Source organism: Amblyomma maculatum, chromosome 1 (genome assembly GCF_055883805.1).
Source record: "Amblyomma maculatum isolate TAMU_Amacu chromosome 1, ASM5588380v1, whole genome shotgun sequence".
Classification (NCBI taxonomy): Eukaryota; Metazoa; Arthropoda; class Arachnida; order Ixodida; family Ixodidae; genus Amblyomma; species Amblyomma maculatum.
Window position 1 is genome coordinate 12,838,226 of NC_139344.1, and position 27,879 is coordinate 12,866,104.

General features: G+C 45.2%; 1 long non-coding RNA gene across 1 annotated transcript; it reads left to right on the plus strand.

The window, feature by feature from the left end:
- The first annotated feature begins 259 nt into the window (after nt 1-259).
- Nucleotides 260-27,832, plus strand: LOC146201787 (uncharacterized). The gene is made up of 5 exons (XR_014703584.1): nt 260-506; nt 3,005-3,094; nt 7,232-7,325; nt 17,776-17,953; nt 26,917-27,832. It is a non-coding gene; the product is annotated as an uncharacterized LOC146201787 (long non-coding RNA).
- Nucleotides 27,833-27,879: the final 47 nt, after the last annotated feature.

A 27,879-nucleotide genomic window follows, 5' to 3' on the forward strand; every position in this document is an offset into this window, starting at 1 on the left:
TCACACAGATGAAACGCTACTCGGCTGAACACTTGCAGAGCGCCATTTTAAACGGAAGCGCGCATCCATTGACGTCATCATGCGCGGGTCACGTGAGTGTGACGTATTTCCGTGCGTGGCAGCAGGAGAAACGTGTGTGGTGTCGGCTGCTGCCACGGGCGTGTCTCTAGCCTCGGCCTACTTTTTATTGCTCTTCCTCTGGTTGGCTACTTTCTGGCTACTTTTCCCATTTTTGTGGCGACTTTTCGTTTTTTGGACCTGGCAACCCTGGCCTTTTTCTCTTGTGCGTCTTCATTCTCTCAAGATATACGAGGCACAGAGCGCAACAAAATAGCTCGTGCGATGTGCAGAAGCGTGGTCAAGTTCTGTGTATACCTGTGCATAAAGTGTGCTGGCGTGCCCGACAGGTAGTGCGTTTCCTTTGTGCGCTTTCACTGCAAACACTACGCTGACGGCGGGACTATTGGAGGGCGGCCACCACCCGGCATACATTTGACATCTCAGAGGTAAGTTAATTTCCATCTTTCCTGTACATTCTCCTGAAAACTTTGCGCAGAACTGATGATGCATGCCAACACAGCGCTAGTTCGTAAACACCAAGACGCGCATGTTATTATAACATACAGTTGTTTGCTTTTGACGAGGGAAGGGTGAATGCGTTTGCAGTGTCTTGGAAAACAGACAGTGCCATGGGCTGCACGGTCAGAGTAGAATATGCCGTACAAATCATCACTCGTAAGCCCATTGCGGGGTGCACGATGCCGGCGCCGTACTGCGATTCAGCCTTCGGCAAAAATTTAGAATGGGCCAGTTCGAAGTGCCTCGACCTGGGCCTTATGTTGCGCTGCAGTTGAAGATCCGGCGCTTGTGCAGTTGCAACTACACAGATTGAATAAGCTGTAAAACCTACCTGCGTTACGACAGGTCTAGTCCATTATTCTTATGTTCCATAAATATTGCGGATTATAAGATAAGGAGTCGGCGAACACGCGACGGCAGTATGATTCAGCTGCAACCGTACTTAAATTTGCATTGTCGAACCTTGTATATAGAAGGGGGAAAAAAAAAAATTGAGCTATTTTGAATTTTTTTACCTGTATTGGCTTGCCATTTTCTTTTTCATACTTTCTGCCGTGACTGAAGTAATCCCCAAAAACTACAAAGCGCGTATAAATGACAGACACCAAACTCAGACCTTCAGTCCAGAAATGCCAGTAAGGTGTAAAGGTAATTATGCATTCAACAGTACCAATAGTATTGATTTTCTTGTCTAATTTTTTTACAAATGAAGCGAAAAAAGATCTGACTTAGTGCTGAGATGCCCCATTGGCATCTTCTCTGATATGAAATGTGAATCAAAATGTGTGCAGTTTTTTCGTACTCAGTATACAACTGATTCATCACAGATGTGGGATTATGAAATTCATGCAGGTTTCAAATTGAGGAGTGCATGTAGAATTCCAAGCAAAACAAGCCTTTGTTTCTTAAAGTATTATTCAGTTGTGGTATATTTGTTTAAATTTATACATGTTTTGTAGAAGCAACTGTAGATGTTGACATGGAATTAGTGTTGTGTCTGGATCTAGCTTATGAATGGCTACCACATTTATGAATTGCTTGTTTGCCACATGCACTTCCAGACATGGTTTGAACAGTCACATTACATTCTGCATTTGGCTTCTTTTTACTTTTTTGCATGGAAGTGTTTCCACTTTAGAGTGCGTAGCCTTTCACAATTCATAATTGATCAGGTGAGCATGTTTTGGCATGATAAAAGGTTTGGAAGTTTGAGAGCGTTGGCTTTTCATGAAGCACAAGGGGCAGACTGCTTACTACATTGGTACCACTATCTTCCTAGATTTCCTTTGCCTCCTTTTAGGCAAATGTCTAAGAAACAAATAAAGAAAGAAAGAAAAAAAGATTACTAGATATCACTCATATTTCGATACAGAATACATATTTCCAGAAATACCAGAAATACATATTTTTGGTCCGACTCTGCACATTCTTCAGTTGACATAATGGGAGCTAGGGACGAACATTTTGCCATTCTTGGTGCACTGCGCCTATTTCGTTTAAAGAGCCGTCACATTTTGTGTAACCCGAGTTGGGGTGCAAACACTGCATGTTCACAGGGTGGTGAAGGAGCAAACATGGTGGCACTGTGAAGGCCATGAACAATACGCTGATGATAGGCTGCCTTTAGACTGACTGGCTTGCATTTCTGGGTGTGTTTTGTATGTGCGAGGGTTCCATAAGCTGCCATATATATTGGTTTGATTTGATGTTGAGGTGACTGGCATGATTAAAAAGTCAATGTGATGATCGAAGTCTTCAGAACATTCAGAACATGCTGCGATTGTACTCCTGGCTTAAGTTGCAGACATTGTTTGCTGGTTATACCTTTGAAAGGAAATCTAGTAGATGAAGCTACTGGCAGAGTGCTTGCTTGGTATTCCAACCTAACCACCCAAACGTCACCGTTTACTGGAAACAGATTGTTCAAGCTTCCAGCCTTTCGCTTGTTCACTCGTGCATTGCAGTGAAGCGCATTTACGCCTTGGCACATGGCAGGCTCAGGCGCTCGTTCATCGCCACTGTACTAGGTTAGACCTCCAGTTGACTCGAAATGCTTTTTGCCATTGCCGTGAGATAGTGTTTAAAAGAATGTTCGATGACAGACATACTGTTTGCTCTGTTAGGAGGTAAAGAAGAGTTAGCATAACATTTCTTACGAGTTACATTATCTGGCACCTCTAGATGCGTGTTGTGCCTGCTATGGGCACTGAATCTTGGTGTGAGATCAGAGGTCCCTGCAGAATCGCAGACTTTTATAATGCTACTTAAATTATGAGCAGATCGAGGTGATATATGACAAGACTCTACTAATGGTGAATTCCAATCACAGGGTTTGGCGACTTACAGAACATTGTTTTCTGCTCTTTTTGGAGTAACTGTATTCCAAATGCAGATCCAGAACACAGGTCTCATCTTCCCAATGCAGATGGGGAGCGATTGCTGAGCCAAGATCGGTCCATGGAGCAGTCTGGATTGCTCTGCCGAAATCAACAGAACTGGCTAGAAGTTTGCTGGAGTATTTGTTCAGCTGCACCTTCCATTTCCAGTAGCATGCTCTGCTGCGCTGACTGTGCCCTCTGTGCTCCATAATAGATGATCATTACTTGCCTCTGCTATGAATGCAAATTGCTGTCCTGAACTAGTGCTTACTCTTGAGGACAGCAAGTCTAAGAGCAGCAGTATTATGCAATAATCTTTTTTAAAGACCTCAGCTCGGAGTGTAACTAGAAGACTATGTGTGGAAACTATCTTTATGTGCTATTCATGAACTTAAAGCCATTCCTGAACTCTGAAAGAGTGAAAATGGTGAACTGCGACTTCCTTTTATTTAAGAATAGTGCCAAAGATATTTTACCCTGCTTGTCCGCACTTGGCTATACGAAAGATTGGTATAAACTGTTGATGTCAATACCATCCCAAGAAGCAGCGGGAGAAATGCAGACCAATTACAGGTTTACAAACAGCTGGCACGTGTAGACAAAGCACGGGCTGGCACACAGAATAACGCAATTCTTCTGTCATTTCATGGGCACCACCTACTTGCGCAGGCATGAGTTCCAAGCTGAGTCAGGACACAATCTGTACTGAATGCAAGTGCTCTTTCGCGGAGCAGCCAGACCACTTCACTTCTGGGATTGTAATTCACTGTATGTGTGGAGAAAAAGCAGGTGAACGTGTGTCTGCTGGCATATGTCGCATTGCCTGATGTCATCCCTTTTACTTTCAATATGTGCTAGTGACAGGAATGCTCATAGCACAAGTAGGAGTGAAGACACTGATCTGCGTCATTATGGAAATGCCGAGATGTTAGCATGGGCAAACATCTCTTCACATCACCGCGAAGGTTGCGAACGCTCAGTTTCATGTACGAGCAAGCTGGTACAATGCGGGCATATGTCAGACAGCTCTTTAGCTATGGGCCTACAGCAACTGCTGCCATACCTTTAATAAGAACTCTTGACTAAAAAGGCAACATTTTACAAAGAGCAAAGTAAATGATAAGAATGACTTTTTTTTTTTTTTCATTTAACAAGGTGGTCACAGTGAAGAACTCATGCCACGACTGTTAATATGCCTCTACTGCCCCATTTGTAAAGCAAGCAGATTGAAGTTCTCGAATGAGCATGGTTACGGTCGTGAGCAGCTCTGTTAGATGTGTGTCCATAAGGGTGGCACATTGTTTCATTGTTCAAAAGAATTCTAAACAATAGGTGGTTTGGAACTTAAAGGGGAAAGAACAGAGAAGCTGGCTGTATAGGCAGAAATACTGCAAATGGTGAGTGGTGGACAGGTGCCAAGCTGTCGTGATCTGCACCTGGACTTTGCAAGGAGCCTCGTGCTACTCGATAGCCGCAGCTTGGCCATACCTAGCTTATATAAGCTTGGCTTGTACAAAACATGCCTGCAAATGTAACCCTATTCATGGCTTCCTACACCCTACTGTGGCAGCTTCAGTGTTTAGGGCATTTGACTAGTGAGCTGGGTGACGCAGGCTCGGTCCGAGCAGGGGTGGTTACATTTCGATGGTAGCAAAACGCTAAGTCCCCATGTGCTGTACAGTGTCAGTGCACATTAAAGAAGTGTAGATTGTCAAAATTATTCAGAGCTACCTACTATTGCTGGCCCTCATTGTCTAAGTTTGTTTGGCATGCTGAACCCTATCATCAAATCAAGGCTGCCTACTGTTTGCGTTAGTAGATGACCTTCGTAATGTCCCAGTCTGCCCCTCACCACTCTATGAAATTTCATTGTTTGCAACTCAACTCAGGCTACTTACAGCTTGATCACCCCTTTTCCGGAAACAGTATCAGTTGACGAAAAGAAGTTTAACAGCATATCTCACTCCCATGCAGTGAAGTCTGAGAAAAGTACTGATTTGGTCATAAAAGTTTTTTTTTCATGAGAATTTGGTCAGTGTTGTGACCCTTGAAAAGTCATCTGCTGAAATGTTCATGTGACAAGCTAGGTAGCTTTATAGATGGCTTGGATATGATATCAGAAGAGCTATGATGGTGAACTATGCTTAGTGTCTGCAATACCTTCATGATGAATGTGGTGAACGCAGATTAGACAGATTTTTGCTCCACTCTTGTTTCACCAGTGGGTGCCTGGTGAGTTGTCAGTGCAAGCTATTCATAGTTTCACTTTCTTCATGCAATTTACATAGCTGTGAAATCCTCTTAATAGCAGAAGTATTATATTTATGGGTCACTAACTACTTTTTTAAAATATAATATAAGTAAATACGCCATCAGCAACCCTGGAGTGCAGCGTGCTATTCACCTGGACGCCATATATATTTTAATCGGGCCATACTCCTGTGTTGCTTTCAGTTTTCAATTCTACAAGCCTTGATCATGGTAGCACATCACTATACTTGGGGATAACTATGGCTATGCAGCTGAAGTTAGGCAGGAAGGAGGAGGCAACATACCTCTCTCCCCTTGCCATGTAGAGTGGGTTACTTCAGCCCTAGTGACCTTGCATTAACTCTCGAACTTCCTCCCTTCACTTCAACCCTGTAAACTCCTAGCCCAAATAGTGAGCAAACCACTCTTCACGGCAAGGGGACAGAAACTTGTCTCCTTTCCTTTCGTACCTAGACTCTGCTGCATAGCCCCACAACATTGTCCCCGTGTACAGCAAGATTCAATGCCACATTTCTTCTCAGTGTCAGAGCACCCTCTGCTTGCTCTGTACCACCCTTGCAGCAGCCCAGTGTTTTGTTTACCACAGAAAATCATGTCTGTTCAAGCTGTGTTGGCATGGAGAGCTGCATTTCTGAGCCAACTTCCATGCTTTATGATGATGCTCTCATTGATTGGCTTTAAGTTTCATCAAACCTGGTCATGTGTGTTGATTAGTGTCACGTGAGGTGAAATTTCACTGACTAAAATATAATCATAAGGAGGGCAATTTGGGTGAGTTGGTAAGGTGTCACCTTGAAAGTAGCAGCACGAAAAAAGGACGTGAAAGGAAGCAAGCAGATGCTAACTCGCAACTAAAGTTTGCTGATGCAAGCAAGAAATATATAATGCCAAGCAACACTGCAAAGCACTCAATCACCAATAAGCAAACAGCAAAACATGAATCACTAAAATTTCCGAACGGTTCCATCTGAGTCGGTAGAGGTCAGCTTGGCTGTGCATTGTAAAGAATGCACTGGTTGCTTTCAGTTTCTTTCTGCTGTGCACATTCTGGCTGTCATCCATTGCAAATCATCTGGGAAATCATTGAAGCTAGACACATTTTACAACTAGGTAATGAATGTGTTAGTGAGCCATCCATAGTGTTACCATGCAGTGAATTGGGTTATCTATATAGGGAACTGTTCTTAAGTTTTAGTGAGTCATGTCTTGCTTTTTGCTTATCAGTGATGGAGTGGTTTTCATTGTTGCTCGACTTCTTTATATATATTTCATGTGTGCTTCAATAAACATTAGTTGCAAGTTAGTGCCCGTATTGTCTCCTTTCATACCCTTGTTTTTTTGTGCTGCTTCTTTCAAGATAAAATACAATCTCTGCTACTTCGGTCATAAAATGAATTGTAATGAAGTTCCACATCTCTTAGAAAAGTAGTATTGTAGTTGCAGGCATGTATTAGGCCCTGCAGTACCAATTAAGGTGCTTGCTTGATGTAAAGCATAAAGAAAGGGAGGGCTTGTCTGATCTCGAACTTAGTGGGAAGTGGTGGATTATGGATAGGCTGATGTTAAAATCCACTTGCAGTTAAAATCAAATAAATGCTTTTTTATTTGTAACTAGGGGCACTGTGATGCCTGATTTGCTTCTTTTGGCAGGCTGGCGATGAGATGGAGTGAAAGAAGGTTTTATTTCAGTGTTGGTATGTCTCGGATGATGTCAACATTGTTTCTTCTCTGGCATTGTAGGCAATCGCCCTTCAGCTAATTCAATCCCAAAGGGAAATTTTGAATTCAAAAAATATTAATTTAAGATTATTTAGCAGGCAGAGGCAAATTTCATTCAGTGACCTGCACCAGCATGTCGTGCATCATTTCAAGAAAAAAAACTATTGTGGTGTTCCTACTCTGTGCCTTTATTTCTTGCTTACAAAGCCTGTGCAAGTACGTGTTGCACTGTATTAAGTTTTCACTAATTTATTGGGTCACGGTACTTTTTACCTTACATCAAGCTCCATGTGGCTTCATAAGAAATGGCTCGTTCAAGCTCTATACCCTTTGCCAGAATTGCTTTGTGCTGTGGTGGGCAAGAAGCAGGACATTGATGTAAGCACTGAAGACATCTTTCAGCATGTGTAGATTTTTATTTGCCTAACCCACTACTGCATTTGTGACCCCTCATGTTTATTTTGACATTTAGGTTTCTTCAGTGTTTTCTTTGCTTGCTGCCGTTGCTTACTGGCTATGACATTTGGCTGTTGAGTTTGAGAATGCGGAGTGGAACGGTGCCTGTGGCCTATTGATAGAGTCAAAATGCAAATTTGCCCACATTTGGTGCCAGTGCATAGCTTGAAGAACTTTTTGGGCTCAACGTTTATGCAAAACTGCTGTGAATAAATTTGTCTGTCTCAAATTGGAACTCTTTGAGGACCTTTTTGGACTCTGGAAATTAACCCAGAGCCCTCCTTCATGATGTCTCTCATAGCTCATGTTCAGCTTTAGGGTAATAAAAGGACATTGAGGACAAGCTGAAGCTGGCTTTTATTATAAAAACTGCATTCTATCCATGAGGAGTCGGACACGACTGAACTGAACTGATCCACTAAAGTGCTACTTACTGAAAATGCAAGCTTTCTTTAAGATAGGAAAAGCCAGAAGTTTTGAAACAGATATCATTACCAGCTGATTTCATAAGTTCTACATGATGCATCCATACTTTATTGGGCACAGGCCCCAGAGGCTGGGCTGGTAAGCCATTCACTTCAATATGATGATCATGGAGTGTGATTTACACAGGCCTTTGATATCATTGAGTACCCTTGGTTTTCAGGAACTATTTCAAGGAGCTTTGGAACTCCTGAAATTATTTGCTTCTTAAAATTGTAAAAAAAATTACATGGTTTTTCTCTAAAAGCGAGCCTACATGAAAACTAACAGTGCACTTCAGAAGGAACAATCGAAGAGATCATGAGCCTATATAATATAAACCCAAAGTGACTGCCTGGCATGCGGCCAGACCAGGGTTACAAGTGGCCCACTTTTTCGCAGTTGCCACTTCTCTTGTCCCTATTCAATTTTTTTTTTCAGCATGTCTTTGTTTTCCTAAATTTCACACATTTACTCAAAACTGCTGTGAATAAATTTGTCTCAAATTGGAACTCCTTGAAGACCTTTCTGGAGGGTTATTTTTCTGGTCTTCCTGTCTTCAACTAGACCTGTTGATGGCTGCTTTCTTATAAATCAGCTCCGACAAATTTCCTCTCTAAAAGGCCCCCCTGCACTTTTTTGGTAGCTAAACTGAGTCCGAGTACATTTTGTACATAATACTATGCCATATGTAATCATAGACCATGAATAAAGCATGGGGTTTTTCTGGCAGAATATTTCTGCAATGCTTTCTGCTCAGCGAAAACCCCTTCACTGTGGCGGCCAAACCTGCTTTGGGGGCAGAAATAGGGGGCTGCCAGGAGGCATTTCTTGTGACAATGACCACATCCATTACATACATTACATTACATACTCATAACAAAATTCATAACCCCCCCGCCCCTCCTGGTTTTCAATAGTGAAGGCATGCTCCTCGTCAGATGCGTGCATAACATGAGGCTTGATACAGAAATATTCAGCATTGCTGCCCCAAAGAGAATTGGGAAAATATTTTTGCATGTCTTTAGCGCACAGTCACGTGATACATCAGTGATATAGCCTATATGTTATGTACACATATCTTGCGGAGTTTGTATTCTTGTTTTCCTTGAGAGAGAAGCACTGCTCAGTCAAAAGGCATGATGCAGGGGAATGTAGAGTGAGCGCCGATTCTGTGTGTTAGCAATCTTTTGCTTAGCTTTCGTTCTTTTTCTTCTTCCGGTGGTTTAGCGGGGTTGCTGGTATTCGAGCAATGCAAGGGCACGGAGTCAAGAGTCTGCTTCTTCACAGTGCGCTGCAGGGATTGTGCATTTGTTTTCCTCATTGTACTGAAAACATGCAAGGCCACTTACCCTATGCGGGGCCGCGAATTTATTTAGTGCTAGTGCATGAGTTATTTGCACACACGCACGCATCACAAATGCAGTTTTGCAGTGGCAGAAAAGAAATAACTATCAAGACTGAGAGCATCTTCTAAGGGCACATAAACGTTGGTGTTTGAAATTAAGCTGTAAATTCAGAAAAGATGTGTCAGCTTATGAACCAACAATTTTCCGGCACTATCGTTTCACATAACGGGTTTAGCTTAAGGTACAAAGATGGCCGATCGAGCCCTGTGCTCTAACGCGCTGCGCACAGAAGCAATCAAATCTTTAGCGCTCCCTATACTGCTGCTCAGGTCAACGCAACCCATGCCTTGTTGACTCAAAAGTGACTTGTCTATGTCACTCCTGCATGTCCTGCATTGGTTTTTTCGTTTTTGTTTTCATTCTACTGGGAAAAGGGCTGCCCGGTCTGTGCGGGAAGGTCGCCAGGGTGCTGGGAGGTTTTGCCGTTCTTTAAAACGAGTGGCGGGTGGGAAGGGGGAGGGGAGTCTAGCTGTCCTGCGAGCTAAGCGCACAGCAGCATGCATGCTTTCTTTTTTTTTTTTACTTAGCAGTGCAGAAAGAATGAAAGAATAGGGGGCAGGCTGGCCAACGCAGGCGGCACGGATTCAAGTGAGTGATGGCTTGGAGCTGCCTCAGCAAAGCACAAAGCAGTATGCACGCTTGCTTTTCTTTTTTTTTTACTTAGCAGTGCGAAAAGGATGAAAGAATCAGGGGGGGGCAGGCTGGCCAATGCAGGCAGCACGGTTTCAAGTGAGTGATGGCTTGGAGCTGCCTCGGCAAAGCACAGAGCAGTAGCACTCAAGGTTTGACTGCCTCTGTGTCCGCACATGGGCCGCTTTTGTACCTTGAGTTAAGCCCCTCATGTGATACAAGCCTGAGTCGCTTTGGGGCGTTAAACCCCATAAAGTAAACCTTATGTGAGACATCTTGTATAATTTCATTGCTTAATCCAAAAGTCAATGTTTACGTGCCCTTTAGAAGATGCTCTGTCTTGACAGAATTACTTTTTTTTGCGCCACTACAAAACTGCATGTGTATGGGTGTGCGTGTGCGCAAATAACTCACACTCTGGTACTCAATATATATGCAGCCCCGCACACGGCAAGTACTCTTGCATATTTTTTTTAGACTGCAGAAAGCAAATGCACCATCCCTGCAGCATGCTGCAAAAAAGCAGACTCCGACTCCAGAATCCCCGCGTCGCATTGCATACCAGCCGCCCCACCAAACTATCGGAAGAAACAGAACGAAAGCAAAAAACTGCTAACTGACATAATCGGTGCTCACTACATTCTCACGCATCGCGTCTTTTGACTGAGCAGCACGCCTCTGTAAAAAAAAATCTAGGAGATATGTGTATTTGACATACAGTCGAACCCGGATATATCGAACTCGAAAGGGATCGCGAAATAGTTCAATATATCGATAACTCGATATACAGAAATCGGCTTGTGACGGCACTTACGATGCGAAAAAACGATACCGTATTTGTCACATAATCAACCCACTCGCATAATGAACCCACCCTTCACTTTTGCACCCGAGAATTTGGAAAAAGGAAAAAAAAGCGTTAAGGCCAGCTCGCTCACATGCAAGCGATTGTGCGATCTCAGCCACGAGCGGCAGCGACAGAGCAAAAAATTTCAAACTTGCCGCTCGAGACACCGCGGCAGCTCAGAACAAGGTTTCTGTGTCGCCGCGGCAGAAATCGCGAGCGTTTTCGCTGCATGTCGAAAGCGCGCGCCACTCCGTTTCGGTTGTCTCATCCACAGCTCATTTCTTGGCAGCGTGCCAAGATGCTGCGCAGCGATAACGTCAAGGCGCGGGGCGGCGCGTTTATCTTTTGATAGCTCCTGCGGTGGCGGGGAGCGAACTTGGCAGAGTGCCTGTGATGGCTTGATTGCACAAGCCTGGTTCCATTTATCACGCCACGCTTGGGGCGGGTGTCATGATCGCAGCAGCTGACCACGTGCTTTCGTTGATTCATACGTGCAAGGATAAGCGACCCCCCCCCCCCCCCCCCCCCCCTCAAAAAAAAAAAAAAGAAAAACCTGCTGCTTTTTAACGTCCGCAGCCGGCCATATCTTACGATGAATGACTCGCAAAAAAAAAAAAAACAAAAAAAAAAACACACACACACAAAGAGAGAGGGAGAGATCTGCCGCTTCTTAACGTCCGCAGGCGCCATAGCCACGTCAGCCGCCGCGCGCAGAGTGTTCGCAACACATGCTGGAGAAAGTGTCCGATGTCTGTCTGAAAACGGGCTGAGCTGGCTTGACGCATGCGTAAGCTCGTGCTGAAGGAAAGAGATAGCTCGACAAAAGAAGGGGCACACCCACGCACATGTCTTGCAAATGTCGTGTACTGGCGCGCGGGAAAGGATAACTGCAGATGGGCGCGCGCCTTTGGGCAATGGGCGCGGCGCTGCCCAGACCAGCCGTCGCCGAACTGTCCCCTCATTCTTTCCCCGCGTGGCTTGAAAACGTCACGCGGCAAACGGCAAGGGTGATGCGATCGTCTTTGGGGAAGGCACACTTTCCAGTGTGTGGTGCGGAGTTCGATATATCGAAGACCGGTGAAATTGAGTTCGATATATGACGCGGCTTTCCTATACTTTTACATGGGATTTTCAAGGGGATATTCCGTGAGTTCGATATAACCAAAATTCGATATATCCGGGTTCGATATAACCTGGTTCGACTGTATAGGCTACGTTGCCAATGTGTCACGTGACTGTGCACCCAGGACGTGCAAAAATATTCTCCCACAAGGATTTCGCTATATAAGATAGGAGACGGACTCAGTTTTGCAAAGGGTCTAAGTAGGTCTTTGTGCTCCTACTTTCACCCTGGCCAATTCAATGGGCGAGACGCACTTAGGAGCACAATTACCTACTATAATCTATATGATCTCGAATGGGCCAGGTGTAGCAGACAGCTTGTGAGGTTGAGTATAGTGACAGGAAATCTTCACTTCATAAGAACACATTCACTCCACGCAGCCCTGAATTCCTGCTTTTCATTTGTTGGCAGTTATGTGACCTTGAGGGCTCATCGACTGGCACTCAACTTGTAAACACTTGACATCTTATCATTTGCTCTCTCTGTGGGCTTTGTTCTGCGGGTTTACAAGCTTTTTGCCAAAGTGGATACAGTGAGTATGCAGAGATCTGTTCTCTGAACCATTGGCTGAGTGGCAGCCCAGGTCAACCCTGGTTAACTTAGAACTTCTGGCACATTATTTTTTGTGGTTATAGCTTTGGCTACCCTCCTGACATCCCAGCTTCTGACACCAAGTATGCAAATCATGGTCTATCACTAACTCCAGTGCTGTAATTGATCATCACATACTTCTGTGGTGCTGCACATTTCAAGTTGTCACTGTATATGAGCAATGTTTCAGAACCTACTTAGTGCCAAGCTATGGTACATATTTGAGGACTAATAGCAAGTTTGCTCTGCTTGGTGGCTTCCACAGACAAGGACACACTTGTGGGGAAGGCATGTTGCATACATACCTGCAGCCAACCCTTCCGATTTTTTAGAAGACTTCAGATTTTTGACCAAACTTTCTGATTACATGATCACTGCCCTAAATCTTCCGATAAGGGGCTTCTGCCTGCAAAGAATGGCTTTTGCGGAGCCGGCACCGAGGAATCAGCAGCCGCATCTCCATCAGCGGCCACACTAGCATCATCGGCATCATTGGCTAAGCAGGAAATAAATCAAAGCAGACTTTACCCGAGCGAGAGTAAGTGTGGCTGGCTGCAAAAACAGTTGGTGTACTGCGTTTCTTGTAGGCAGCGGTGCACAGTTAATGCAGCCACAGTAGATATAGATGCTCTGCTGGCTTCGCTTTCGATCTCGGCTAAGGGCAGCCTTTCGGTGTACTTGAGGTTAAAGGCTTTGCCCAAATGTCATGCTATCTGATCCTGCTTATTGAGCTAAGCCGCATGCCTTATGTTACCAAGCTGCTTTATGCTCAACAATGGCGTGATTGCTCTTCTTTCAGAACCAACACAGCCAACAATGGTTGCGGACGAAATTACGTGTAAAAGGGCTAGTTATGGTATTGCATTAAAAAACTTAAACAGCACTCTGATGGTGGTGAGAAAAAACTTTGGTGGTGGGCATGCAGATCAGTTTTGCGTTGGCTATAGAGAAAAAACTTTGGTGGTGGGCATGCAGATCAGTTTTGCGTTGGCTATAGAGACATAGTGAGAACACTCGGTGGCGGCCTGCAGATATCTCGACGCACACCTTTAGACATGCATTGCATGCTTGCTGCTGCATGTGTTTATACTTAGGATGTTTAAATTAGGACTCATCAGACACTGCCTGAAAGTAGCAGCCCCCCCTCCCCGTTTTGTACACAAACGCAGCCTCTCTCCCCCCCCCCATTTGTGCAGTCTTCCCATTTTTGGTCTTAGCAAGTGCGTATAAAGGAAGCTGGGACCACTAGTAGTGCGATTGAGCCTTGTGAGCAATGTCAACATCTGTGCTACAGGCATCACTGGCTTGTTTGTCACATCAGGGTACTACGTACGTCTTCGGACACACAGTGCTGTCAAAGCGGTTGGTTCACTTGTTCTGTGGAGAGATATTCACGGTAGGCAGAAGGCATGGCTTTTCAAGTGCAGTGACCATTGTGGCTCTCAGCTTTGTTTAGAAACTGAAATCAGCGAGTTGAATTTGTTGGTTTGCGTGTATATGTAGCGAAAAAGCACGCATGTTTTCTTCCCTCGCCCCTAAGCCCTGCAAGGTCAAAGAGCAAGTGTAGCAGCAACTTCAAACCAAACCTTAATATACAAATTTAGTCACTAAATTTCACAGCATTTCTCAATGCATATGTCATGTTCTACATGAACTGTATCACAGCGGCAGTGACATTTTGTTGACATTAAGCGTTCATGTAGCCTGGGAAACATGTTCTGTTAGCCTGTGAATATCGAGTTTGCTTCTGAATGTTCAGAGGACTTGACATTAGGACATGAGTGTTTTGCGTGTGGAATAGTTATTTCAAATTTTACCCTTTTGGCTGAATTCACAAACATGTCTTCACTCGACACTACCTCAGCTCCATAAAGTGGTCTTTTCTCTACTTAAGGTTCAGTTCAGATTTTTGAATGTTTTTCAGAATTTTCTCTGACATCGTACCCTTTAGAAATATTTCTCCACTCCAGGCAGCACAAGTGGCATACAGGGACAAGACTAATGGCGAATTCGAGTGGGAGAGCAGGCGCCCTCGAGAGCACTTCGAAAGTGCTCTCAGACAAGCGGGTGCCCTCCAGTGGGAGAGCAGGAGTAGAATCACTGGCTTCCAGTGGTTGAGGAGGAGGTCTTTTCCTTCGTTGAGAGCATCCGAGTGCACTACCGGCTGCTCCCTCATCTAAAGCGAGTGTAGAGGAAGTCACATGACATAAAGCGTTATATCCGCGCCATCGTTTTTTTTCTCGAGTCGGCGACGCTCTAAATGGCGGCTGCAAAGCATTGCTCAGGTTAGAGAGTCGCTGCTGGCATCGAAAGGGCCAAAGGAGGCAACTGTACAAGCTAAGGTTCACATGCCCAATCAGGCACCGTAAAATGGTTTTTAGAGCTTTGGGTGAATTTGTATTACAGTATGGTGTCACAGTGTATGGCTCTTGTTCGAATTTCAGAATTTTTCAGGTGAATAAACTGCTGTACCGAATTGCAAAGAATAATATGTATGGGACTGTCCCAGAAAACTTAGACGAGAATGCTAAAGTAATCAATGCAAAAATCTGTCCTCTATCGGATCTTTTTGCTTTAGTACTTATCACAAGAAATTTTTTTTCGAATAAATTCAAACTCCCTCAGGATAGACCTAGAGTGTTTCGCAGGAATGAACGTTTTAAACTACCAAGAGTGTACACTAATTACGAAAAAAAGTGTCGTGCCTATTCCATTCCCTGTCACTTTAATAGATTGCCAAATGAAATTGTACAGTTGACATCTCTTGCTCAAGTTAAGCGAGAAGCACAAAAATGGTTGTTTAGTAATTCTACACAGCATGCTACGTGAAAGTGTTTTTTGCCATGAACTATATTGTATGATGTACCTTTAGTTTATTATTGTTTATTTTGGTGTGGAGCACGTGCCCGTCGATTGTTGTGGTTCGCTCACAAGCGCTCCTGCGCTTCTACGGGCACGAGAATGTACTCTGTATTGATGAATGGTGATAAAATTATGTATGTATGTATCGCCGCGCTGTGAGAACAAAGGCATGCAAAGCAAGCGGTTCTACACGGAGTGTTTGCGTCTCCTCGGGTTGCAACTGCCGGTACTGCGGGCAGGCGGAGAATGCTGGGGAGAGAAGGGCGGTCACGATGGTCGTGGCACACTGCTCTCGACACGCAGAGAGTGTTCTCGTGGGAGGACAATTACATCCTCGCTCTGTGTGCTCCTGTGCTTCTCTGTACTGCTTGGCACCTCTGCTCTCATCCCCCCAACCGAATGGGCCATAAGGCCAAAATTTTTCCTGGAAAGTGCATGTCACTACGTGTAACACACTCATTTTCTAATGTCAAGTCCTTGTGAACAGCATCCACAAGCTGCCTCAAGAGTCACAAGCTAGTAGGCTGTGGCGGCCGCTTTTCGATGGAGATGAAAAGTAAGGCGCCCGTGTGCGGTGCGACATCAGTGCACATTATTTCTGAAGTCCTCCACTACAGCATCTCTCATAGCCCGAGTCGCTTTTGAATGTTAAAAAAAGTCAGAGCCTAGTAAAACATGTTTTGCAGACTGCATGAAGAAGGTAGCTGCGAAAAATGGCTGTAAACAATTCATGTGTACCAACAATCGCTGCCAGTGACATATGGCTCATGTAAAACAGGATTTAGGCATTGAGAACTGCTCGAACTGTTGTGAACCCTAGTGACCTCGTTGCATATTTGCCCTCTGAGTGCTCAGCGGCGAGCGTTGAGCACATGTGAGGTGCAAAGAAGCATGTTGTAGCGCATGCACCCGGGCCAACAAATTTGACCTTCCAGAAGCAAAGGCCACTTCTGTTTCCATGCAAGCTAGGAGCTATAATCGTAAGCATACTTGAAAAGCCATGCCTTTCACCAACTGCAAATATCTCTCCGCAGCTAAAATGACAGAATTGACCCCCCCCCCCCCCCTTCAGCACTCTGCATCTAGACATACAGGTATATTTGAGGCAATCAGAAAGCCATTGATGTGTGCAGCACAGGTGTTCCGTGGCACAACTGCACCTCTGGTACCTCGCTGTCTTCCTATTTACAATATGCCATTCCCCACAATTGCACCACTGTCCACAGTGGTTCACAGAAACCACTGCACATGCTTCATTTGCTGTTACCCATCAATTGCTTTCTGCAACTTGGCACTCGGCATGCTCTGAAATGTTGCTAAGGTATCTGGTGATGACTTGAAATGTGCCTACATCACAGTAGCGTAATGTGATGGTCAACTACAGCATTGAAATCTGCAACTGACGATAGTTATCCATGCTCAACGTCAGCCGCAGGAACTTGGAAGGTTTGTCTTGGTCGTACTTGAAACAATGTTTCAGTATTTTCAAGTCAGATTGAGGTTCTCAGAGCCAATGCTTCTGAGAGTGGGTCTGTGAATCCTTATTGTATCCACTTTCATGAAAGGCTTGGTATGCATTAGAATGAAGTCCGCACAGTGTGTGAAAGCTGCGATGTCCCATGTTTGCAAGTGGAAGTCTAGGTGTCCCCATAGTAGTGTCATGGCCACTTTTAGATTCTCGGTTTTCTCCTGCACTCGAGGAGCAGCAATTCAAGTGGAGCTTATTTCTAAAAAAAAAGGGGGCCTCAAGGACCGCCTGGAGTAAATGTTTTAGTCAAGGCATGTTTGTGAATATCAGTTAACCTGATCCCCATGCACTGTTTCCACTGCCTCGGGGGTTAGGGTATTTCTCAAGACCTTATTGGAAGGAAGGCTGAGGGGCCATCATGAATCCTAACCAAGCCTTGAGTAAACTTGGGGGGAGTTGTGCCACTTCTACATGGCATTCTCGATCACCATTTAAAGATTCCATCATCTTACTGTAAGCTCTTGTGCCCCCGCTGTCGCAATCGATAATTCGCTGCTGGGCTCAAATAATACTCGTGCACTTTTGGAGATGTGTTATCAGCTGTTTTTGTACAAGTTGCAATGATGATATACTTTCCGCACTGTTCTGTGCGCAATTTGTTTTCCATCTATGATCATATATGTAGGATTGCATAATCTTTCATTTCAGGTTTGGTTTTATTCCTTAGCCCTGTGTGCTAAGCCATATTCTAGAGTGCACACTTCTATTTCTCAAAGGCCATTTAAATCTCCAGTTTTGCACTGCTCTGTTGACTCTAGTTATTGTAGCTTTCCATGAAGCAGTGCTCAAATGTCTTTGATTGATAGGATATGGTTTAAAGACCCTTGAAATATCTGTTCGACTAAGGTATTAGATTTTGTCATGGACTGATGCTGAACAGCCTGTATGCATGTGTCAGTTCTTCAGATTTCTCCCCGCAGGGGCACCTTGTGTAACGAGGTGTTGGTGCTTGGTGCCACCACGGATCCTGAGCCCCCTTACCGAAGCTGTCATCCGTACCATGGCGAAAGGTTGAGAGGTGGAGGGAGGAAACCATGAACGGTGGCGGTCGAGGCCGTAGTCAAGTCTCGACCGATGGGCTCCTCGCTTGTCTACCAGGTGAGGGGCTCCGGGACCTTCCTCTGCGTATAAGGGTGAACCAGAGGCGACATATATTAGGACCCCAGACTATCCATACTGTATGGAAAAACTATCTTAAAAAAAAACATGATCGACCCCCGAAAAGGAGTCTCACGGAAGTCACGCAACAAATCATGGCACCAATTGATAACTTCCCGAAGTTTTTTGTTCTGCACTCTGTAGTCTAGACCTGTAAACGAGCTATCAGTTTTTCTGATTGCAAACTCGCTGAAGGCCATCATTGGGGCAAACTATAAAGCCAAAAAACTAGGATCTGGTTACCTACTAATAGAGGTACCAGACAAAAGCCAGTCGGACAAGCTCCTCATAACAGACATTTGCTCACCTTGACACTCAGGTATCGCCCCACCGCAGTCTTAACAGCTGCCAGGGAGTGGTTTCTGAGCGAGACCTCCTAAACGATACAGAATCAGATCTTGAGGGCCTACAGAACCAGGGTGTAACAGCAGTACAAAGAATAACAATCAGGCGAAAGAATGAAGAAATAAAAACGAAACATATTGTTCTCACCTTCAACCGGAGCACACTTCCTGAATTGTGGAATTCATCCGATGCAAAGTTAGCCCGTACATACCAAGCCCGCGTAGGTGCTTCAAGTGTCAGCGGTACGGGCATGGTAGCCAGACATGTCGAGGACGTCTTACATGTGCAAAATGCAACGCACATGACCATGCAACCGATAAATGCAGTGCAACTGACTACAAATGTGTGAACTGTGAGGGTACCCACACTGCATACTTACGGTCCTGTGCAGTCTTTCAGGCCGAAAAGGAAGTAATCAATATAAAGGTAACGGAGAAAATAACATACGGAGAGGCGCGAAAAAAGCACAGAATGCGTTCCTCCGCTCCCTATGCTGACGCAGCCCGCTGAGGGGCCAGGCCGCGTCTAGTAACGGTGGCCACGCAGTGCAATGCTGGTGACATGCTCCCACCACGGCTCCTCACTAAGCAGCCACCGGCTGCACCAATCTTTGCAATCCCGGAGATCACTTTCTCCCAGACGTCCGGGCACCAAAAACATCTAAGAGGTACTTGGTTCCTCTTGAAAAATCTCCTGCCTCCATGCCTTCACCAGAGGCGACGGAGGTGAGCATGAACTCCGCAGCGTCAGCGGCACTTAGGGAGTCCGCTAATGAGAGGCGGGGCCAGCTGGATGGCTTCAAATAAAAAAAACACATCAATTAAGCCACCCAATAAGGGCGGCGAGTCTTAATCCTACTCTATATTCTTTACACACTTACCAAAATGGCTACCGAGAGCGTCATTTATTGGAACTGTCGAGGACTCCTAAAAAATCTGGATGACGTATATGAAATCCTTACCAAACACCAACCAAACATAGTTCGTCTGCAAGAAACACATTTGAAACCAACAGACACAAGTTCTCTCAAGCAGTATCGTGTATTCAGGAAAGATAGGCAAGGCAGTACTCACCCCTCCAGTTGTGTTGCCATTGTAACTCAAAAGTCAATTGCCTGTCGAAACTTCTCACTTAACACAGACTTAGAAGCAGTGGCAATACAAGCCTTAATATTCGGTAAGATAACAACAGTATGCTCGCTGTATATTCCGCCAGATCATAGACTGTTTAACAAAAATTTTGAAAAGCTGATAGACCAACTTCCAGAACCATGGCTGCTGGTTGGAGACTTTAATGCCCACCACCTATTATGGGGATGTACAAGAACAGACTTTCGAGGTGTACTAATTGAAAAGTTCTTGTTGTCCTCAGGATCATGTTTGCTCAACACAAAACAGCCAACATACTACAGCTCAGCTCATAATACGTACACAGCCATTGATTTAGCCATTGGCTCTCAGAGGCTCTTGACAGCTACAGAGTGGGTTGTTATTGACAATCTATATTGGTTTGGTTTGGTAAAACTTTATTTCCCACAGTAGGGGTCCTGGAGGACACTCGGCTAGGCGCCAGGTGTAGAGGGCAGCTCCCACGTCTGCACAGAGCCCGAAGCTCTCCGCCGCCGTGCGGCCCTCCTGGACAGCCCGAAGCTGATCATGTAGTGAAGCACTTTTTAACACTTTGTCCCAACGTTCCTTGTTCTTGGCGTAGGCGTCGCTCGATGCACAACCACACAGCATATGGTTTAAGTCTACACGGTCACTGCACCGTTCACACACATGTTGGCTGTCGTAGTCTGGGTCGATGTGCTTCATTCGCCAGGGGTTGGGGTACGAGTTCGTTTGGAGCAAGCGTAACGTGACTGATTAGCTGCGGGTTAATTTCTTATCCGGGAGGGGAAATGCTCGTCTACCTAGATAAAAGTGCTTAGTGAGCTCGTTGTACGTGAATAATTGATCTCTGTACTCGCGCCGCCTCGTGTGCGATCTCATTGAGATTCCGCAAGCCGCCCCCTAAGCTGCCCATGTGTGCCGGGAACCATACGATGGAGTGATCGGTGATGTTACTTCCGCCTAAGATCCGTAGCGTCGTCTTGTCTATCCCGCCCTTGGCGAAAGCTCGAGTGGCTGCTCTAGAGTAGCTGTATACAGTTGTGAAGTTCGAGTCTTTTAGAGCTAGTGCTATCGCTGCTTTTTCAGCTACCTCTGGCTTCTTGGCGTAAAGTGTGAGTGAGTTGCGCGTACGCCCGTGCCTGTCGACTACTGCTACCGAGTAGGCATGCTTTCCCAGTATGTACGCTTCATCCACGAAAGCTGTCTGGTCGGGAAACTGTGCCGCGTCCGCAGCGAGGGCTTTGGCGTGGGCGAGCCTTCTTCCTTGATTGTGAATCGGGTGTACGTTTCTTGGGAAGGGGGACACGTTGATTGCTTCTCGCACGACTTTAGGTAACTGCAGGACGTTGTCTATTTCTGCTATGGTGTTCAGGCCGAGCTTAACGAGAATCTCTCTGCCCGCTTTGGTGCTTGATAGGCGGGCAATCTGTGCCGTGTGCTGTGCCTCGATGATTTCGGCAAGGGTATTGTGCACTCCTAGGTGTAAGAGTAGTTCAGTAGAGGCATTATCGGGGAGCCCCAACGCTGTCTTGAAAGCTCGGCGTATGTGTACTTCAAGCCTTCTCTGATGCTCCTTTTTGCAGTTGAGCATTGCAGCCACGTATGTGATGTGACAGAGTACAAAAGCATGGACCATTTGAATAGCTTTGTTCTCGCTCAGTCCCCTGTGCCTATTCATGATGCGCCGAAACATCCGGATCGCGTTTGCAATCTTGATCGTGATGCTGTCAAGCATCGCCCAGTTGGACCCGTTGCTTTGGATGATTAATCCTAGAATTCGTATTTTATCGACCGTAGGTATGCGATTTCCATCCCTGTCGTGTAACTCTATACATGGTGTGTGGTGTCGACGCCAGTCGTTGGACGGGCGCCCTGGTCTTGGGGGGTGGTAGATGAGTAGCTCGGATTTTCTAGAAGAGCAGCGAAGTCCCATTGGGGCAAGATGGGCCTCGGTAACCGTGATGGCTTCTTGCATGCGCGCTTCCTATTCCGCATCGCTGCCACCGGTGCTCCAGATGGTAACATCGTCTGTGTATATGGTGTGCTCCATATCAGCAATTTCACCCAGTGCGCGAGAAAGCTTTATCATCGCCAAGTTAAATAAGAATGGTGAAAGTACTGAGCCTTGTGGTGTTCCCTTATTGCCCAGATTAAAGCTCTCTGAGACGTGTTCGCCTATCCGGAGAGTGGCCGTTCGATCCTGCAGAAACGCTTTGACGTAGTGATAGAAGCGTGTTGTGGTCAGATATGGCTTTGAGAATGGCTTGATGTTGGATTTTGTAGTGCCTTGGTGTCTTGTGTGGGGCGATCCAACAGACTTTTCTTGATTCGTAGCATAGCGTCTTGCGTTGAGAGACCTGGCCTGAAGCCAATCATATTGTAAGAGATTTACTCCTTTTCTTCTACGTATTCCGATAGTCTATTCAGCATGACGTGTTCGGCTAGCTTTCCTAGGCAGGACGTCAGTGAGATCGGCCTTACTTAGGTTGGGTAGGCCCAGCGGCTTGCCCGGTTTTGAGATGAGGACCGTATTGGCATGCTTCCACTCTGCAGGTAGTTGGCCAGTTTTCCAGACTTCATTGATTTGTTGCGTTAGGAACGTGACTGAGTCGTCCTCTAAGTTTCGGAGAGCCCGATTTGTGCTACCATCGGGGCCGGCTGCAGAGTTACTGTTGAGTTCGTGAATTGCGAAGCGTACTTCACTTTCTGTGAAGTCCGTATCTAGCTCTGAGTTTGGGGCACCGTCATAGCTTTTCCTTTGTAAGGTACTGGGTAGCCCCGATTTAAGCGGTAAGTACCATTTGGCAAGGTCATCCAGAAGGGCTTCGGCGGTACTGATTTGCTTCTCGCGATGTACTAATTTACTTAGCCTGATCCGTTGCATAGTTTTGGACTTTGTTCCATGTTCGTCGAGGAGGTGTTTTATGAGTCCCCACCCCCTTCCTCTGCGTATTTGCCCATTGAGGGAGTTACAGACTTCGTCCCATTGTTGTCGGGAGAGAACCATGCACTATTGTTCAATGGTCTTGTTGAGTTCGGCAAGTTTCCTTCGTAGTCTTCTGTTAAGACGTTCACCCTTCCACCTGGCTAGAATGGAATGTTTGGCTTCGAGAAGATTCGCTAGCCGACTGTCCATCCTCTTTACCTTAACGTCCGTAGTAATTGTCCGTTCCGAGTCTGCGATGTCTGCTTTGAGCTGCTCGGTCCAGCTTGTTATCGTGTGCTTTGTGGTTGCTCCTGATGAGTTGGATGGCTGCGCCCGTATTGCACGAAATTTGTCCCAATCGATAAGTTTGTACTCCCTTTGCCTCTTTCCCGGTATCTCTGCATCAATTCGGAGAATATAGTGGTCGTCTATTCCCGAGTTGTGCCAGGCACATTTTTCTAGGTTACGGACAAAAGTAAGGTCCGGTGTGGTGTCTCGACATGTGGAAGTGCCACATCTGGTTGGAGTCTCCGGGTCTGTGATCAGCGTGAAGTCGAGATCGGAGGCTGTCGTGAGAAGACAATTTCCCTTGCTAGAGGGATACGCGTAGCCCCAAGCCTGGTGTGGGGCGTTAAAATCTCCACCTATAATCAGCAGACTGTCTTTGGCGATGTGCGCAATCTTGGCCAGAATGCATCTAAACCCTTGCCTCGTATCCTTAGGGCTGCTGTATAGATTGGTGAGGAAGATGCTTTGCTTGTTCCCTAAGTGGTCCTTCGGTATGATCTCAATCGTGAGGTGTTCTAGATAGCAGGCTGTGTGGCGGATCTCATGCCGAATGTACGGGATCTTCTTTCCAATCAGTAAAGTGACGCCTCTGCCCTGCTCTGTCCTGTAGGCTTTGGCCGTATATCCCGTAATGGCCAGTTCGGTTGTGAGTGTTTCTTGTAGCATGATGACGTGTGGTTTCTCGGTTTCTGATTTGACCATCTGCAGGAGGACCGCCTTTTTTGAGGCGATCCCCTTGCAGTTCCATGGAAGCAACCATTTTTCCATCTCTGTGAAGTACACAGGCAATAAAAATGTAAATATGTCTAGTCCCAGGAAATTTAAAGAATATGCAGCCAACTGGGAGATATTCAGGGAACACTCAGCTCTGCCCTGTTCATCAGTTACTGCCTTAGGCTTGGACGAATTTCAACTCTTGATCATGCTGCAGAAAAATACATTCCACAAACATCAAGTAAGCCACGAAACAAACGGAGGCCCTGGTGGAATGCAGAATGTAAGACTGCCCGTGAAACACAAAACGGCATGGTCGAAGTTATGCCGATACCCCACGGCAGAAAACCTAATAGGATTTAAGCGCGCAAAGGCAAATGGCAAGCGTGTTCGACGCATCTTCAAGCGAGAAAGCTGGTCATCATTCCTTTCTTCCGGGAACTCTTATTGTGATGCACACAAAGTATACAACAGGATAAGAGCACTCAAAGGATACAGCACAATCCCAACACCCCTTGTCAGCACTAGTGGTGACTCTCTTGAACATCAAGCAGACACACTAGGGCAACACTTTGAATACACATTCAGTTCAGCGTACTTTACAGATTCCTTTTTGCGGCACAAGGTAACTGAGGAGAGAAAGCCTATGTGATAAAAGACCGTGCACAGTAGGGTACAATAGCCCTTTCACCATCTGAAGGAGCTGAAGATTGCACTAGGCACATGTGGGAGCACAGCACCAGGTCCTGACAGGATCACACATGGAATGCTCAGGCACCTGTGTATGGACACGCTTGAAACCCTACTTTGCTTGTATAATAAAATATGGGCCACAGGACGCCTTCCGAAAGCATAAAAGCAAGCAATCATTATCCCGATATTAAAACCCGGAAAAGAACCCACTCTTGCTGGCAGTTATCGGCCTACTGCTCTAACCAGCTGTTTATGCAAGCTTTTTGAAAAAATGGTAAATCATCGCCTTCTACATTTTCTTGAATACAATGGTCTTCTTCATCAAAACCATGCTGGTTTTAGAGCTAGGTGGTCAACAGCTGATCAGCTCATTGCATTTGAGTCGTATACAAGGGATGCTTTTGTACACAAACAACGTTGTTTATCTGTCTTTTTCGATCTTGAAAAAGCATATGATACCACTTGGCGCTATGGTATTATCCGTGACCTCTTCTCTCTTGGTATCACAGGGAACATGTTGAATACAATACGAAGTTACTTGTCTTAACGGACCTTCAAAGTTCGTGTTGGCAATGCATACTCAAAGCAGTACATACAGGAAAATGGTGTCCCTCAAGGTGGTGTTCTCAGTTGTACACTTTTCATAGTCAAAATGAACTCGCTAAACAGCGTGTTGCCAAAAACTATTTCTTCTGTTTATGTTGATGACGTCCAGATAAGCTTCAAATCTTGCAACCTGGCCATCTGTGAATGACAGATTCAGTTAGGTGTTAACAAACTGTCCAGGTGGGCTGATGACAATGGGTTTAAATTTAACTCTGAAAAGAGTGTTTGTGTACTTTTCTCTAAGCAGCGTGGCATCTGACCTGACCCTAACATTACACTGAATGGTCAGAGCCTTGCCTTTAAAAAGGAACATAAATTTCTTGCCGTAGTTGTTGACGAAAAACTTTCCTTTGCCCACATAAAACAGTTGCAACTGAAGTGTCTCAAAACAATGAATCTGCTCAAAATTCTCTCACCGGTCATGGGGCACAGACCGTGACTGCCTTCTGGGCCTTCTGAATAGTGTAGTTCTATCACGCATTGACTGTGGCTCGATGGTCTATGAGTCAACATCATCCTCTGCTCTAAAATTGCTCGGTCCCATGCACCACCTCGGCCTTCACCTCACCACGGGCGCTGTTCGAACTGGCCCAGTTAGTCTTTATGTCGAGGTGAACCGATGGTCACTGCAACGAAGAGAATTTTCTTGTGTAACTTATGCCGCGAAGGTACTATGCCAACTGGATCATCCATGTCGTCGGCTCCTGCTTGACACAACTAGCACAGAACGTTTCTCAAGAAAACCATCATTAACGCCATCATACCCAATCAGAGTTGCCACGCATATTGAACATCTGGACATTCCGGTTACCAGTCTTCATACCACTTCCATGAAAGATCTATTTCCTCTTTAGGAAATACACGCTGTTAATTGTGATCTATCATTCCTTAAAGTCGGGAAGCATGCGTTTCCTATTGCCATACAGCAGCACTTCATGTCACTTCAGGCAAAGTACATATGCAATGAGTATTATACTGATGCTTCAAAGTCTGCCCAAGTCTCCTGTGCAGCACATGGACCACAGTTTTCACAGTCAAACACACTGAACAGACATACAAGTATATTTACCGCTGAATGCCATGGTATCCTTTTAGCTGTGAGACACATTATAGAAAATAAAATATAGACATCGATCATCTACACAGACTCAGTGTTTTAACGACCCTATCCTTTTGGAAGTGGCATAAGAACCCAGTCCTGAATTCTATTTATAACACCCTTATGTCTGCCCATAAACTAGAACTTATAATTACACTGTGTTGGGTGCCAGGCCACCGCTGTATACCAGGTAACGAAGCAGCTGATAGGCTTGCAGCATCAGCTGCCCTTCGAAACACTAGACATTGAAAACATATATCAGGACCTGAAGCCACACATCAAAAACATGATTCGACAACAATGGCAAGAGGAGTGGGACACAGCAATTGAGAATAAACCACGCAATAAAACCGAGGATAGGCAAGTACACTACAGAAAAATGAAACAATAAAAGAAGTAGCTTTGTGCAGGCTGAGGATAGGTCACACATATACAACACATTCATACCTTTTAACAAACTCTCCTGCACCACATTGTTTGAGATGCGGTGACCGACTAACAGTGATCCATGTTTTAATTTAATGTCCAAGACTTCAACATCAAAGGAGACATCATTTTCCCGAATTACACAAGCAATATATACCCACACATTCGTCCATCTTCCTTGGTGATGATCCAATGTTCGCTTTAGATAGAGTTTTTAAATATTTATTAAAAGTATACTTTTTATACGTAATTATTCATCAACATGGCCGTAAGCCCATTTCTTTTACTTGGATAGCTTTCTTTTTCTTTTTACTCAGACCACTATACACCGCAATTCAATGTTTTAGGCCCTATACACCACTGTTTTTAGACTATACACTCTGAAAGAACTTTTAGGCCCTATAAACCACCGTTTTTAAGTACATCATTAAACACCACACCTCGGACATTTTATTAACTTCAGTCGACATCTCACCTTGTGTTTGGCGCTCTTTTGCCTAAGATGCCCTTGCGCCAAAAAAATCAGTTCATCATCATCAGTTCCTCAGATTTCTGTAGTTCAGAATCGAAGCTTTTTGAATTGCTATTAATTAATAATTGAGCACCTACTTACCCCTTTCTCAGAGTTTTGAAAAGATGAGCTGAATTTTCGGATTTTGGAATATAGTCCTGCCTTTTTTTTTGCATTTTGCAGACGTCGCACAGTGAAAACCTGTATCCAAGCTCGAATCCAATAGGCCAAGAGCAGCTGAAGAAGGAAACTTGTTCTAAGCTCGTACCTGGTGGATCGAAAGCAGATGTTTTGTGACCATGGTGTATCAGCCAATAAAGCCAATCCAGGTGACCACATGCATGTCTTTTGGAATCTTGCATTCTTTACACTAGAGGCTCATCTCATGGAGAGCATCATTTCTGCAAAATATTTTGTGTCGCAATTGTAGCAGACACTGATTGAAGCCTTGCACGAGGCCTAAAGCTGGCATATTAGTATTATGTGCAACACAAACATGAGGTGTGATGTAGGAGCCTTGCAACCATGCAGAGTATCACCATAGCATGGTAGCATTCCCATGTCGAATGTCTCTCGTCTGAGATCAGACTAATGTCTTGCACCTTCAGGGTGCACTCATTCCTTGCACTGAGTGCACACATCCATGCACTCAGAATATTGATAGCTATGCACAGATTTTGCCGTACACACAGTACACGGGTACAAAAGTCCGCAGTGTGCACGCCTTTATGCCGTGAGCACGTCGCATGTCCTCCCGTCGTGCACACATCGCACATCCTCGCGTCACATCCTCGCGCTGTGCAGGTCGATAATCATGCAGTCTCGCATAATATTTTCAGTAGGGTAAGCGCACCGTCGATTGCTCTAACACAAAAAGAACTGGCATATCTAGACCACACATGGAACTAATCTCTCCCATCACTTCCTTCATCTTGTTTGGTAACTCTTGTTTGCTTTCGTGATTATGAGGCTCTTTCTGTTTTGTTTTTACATCTTATTTTAGTAAGCACCCCCACCAGCTGTATCATGCCCTACACTTTTCCTGTACTTGATGCTATCACATTTGTTTTCGTGTGTTTTGTTTCGTGAGATGGGTATTTATTCCGTGTTTTTCAATAAAAAGTTTAGTTGTAAAAAAAGCGCTCG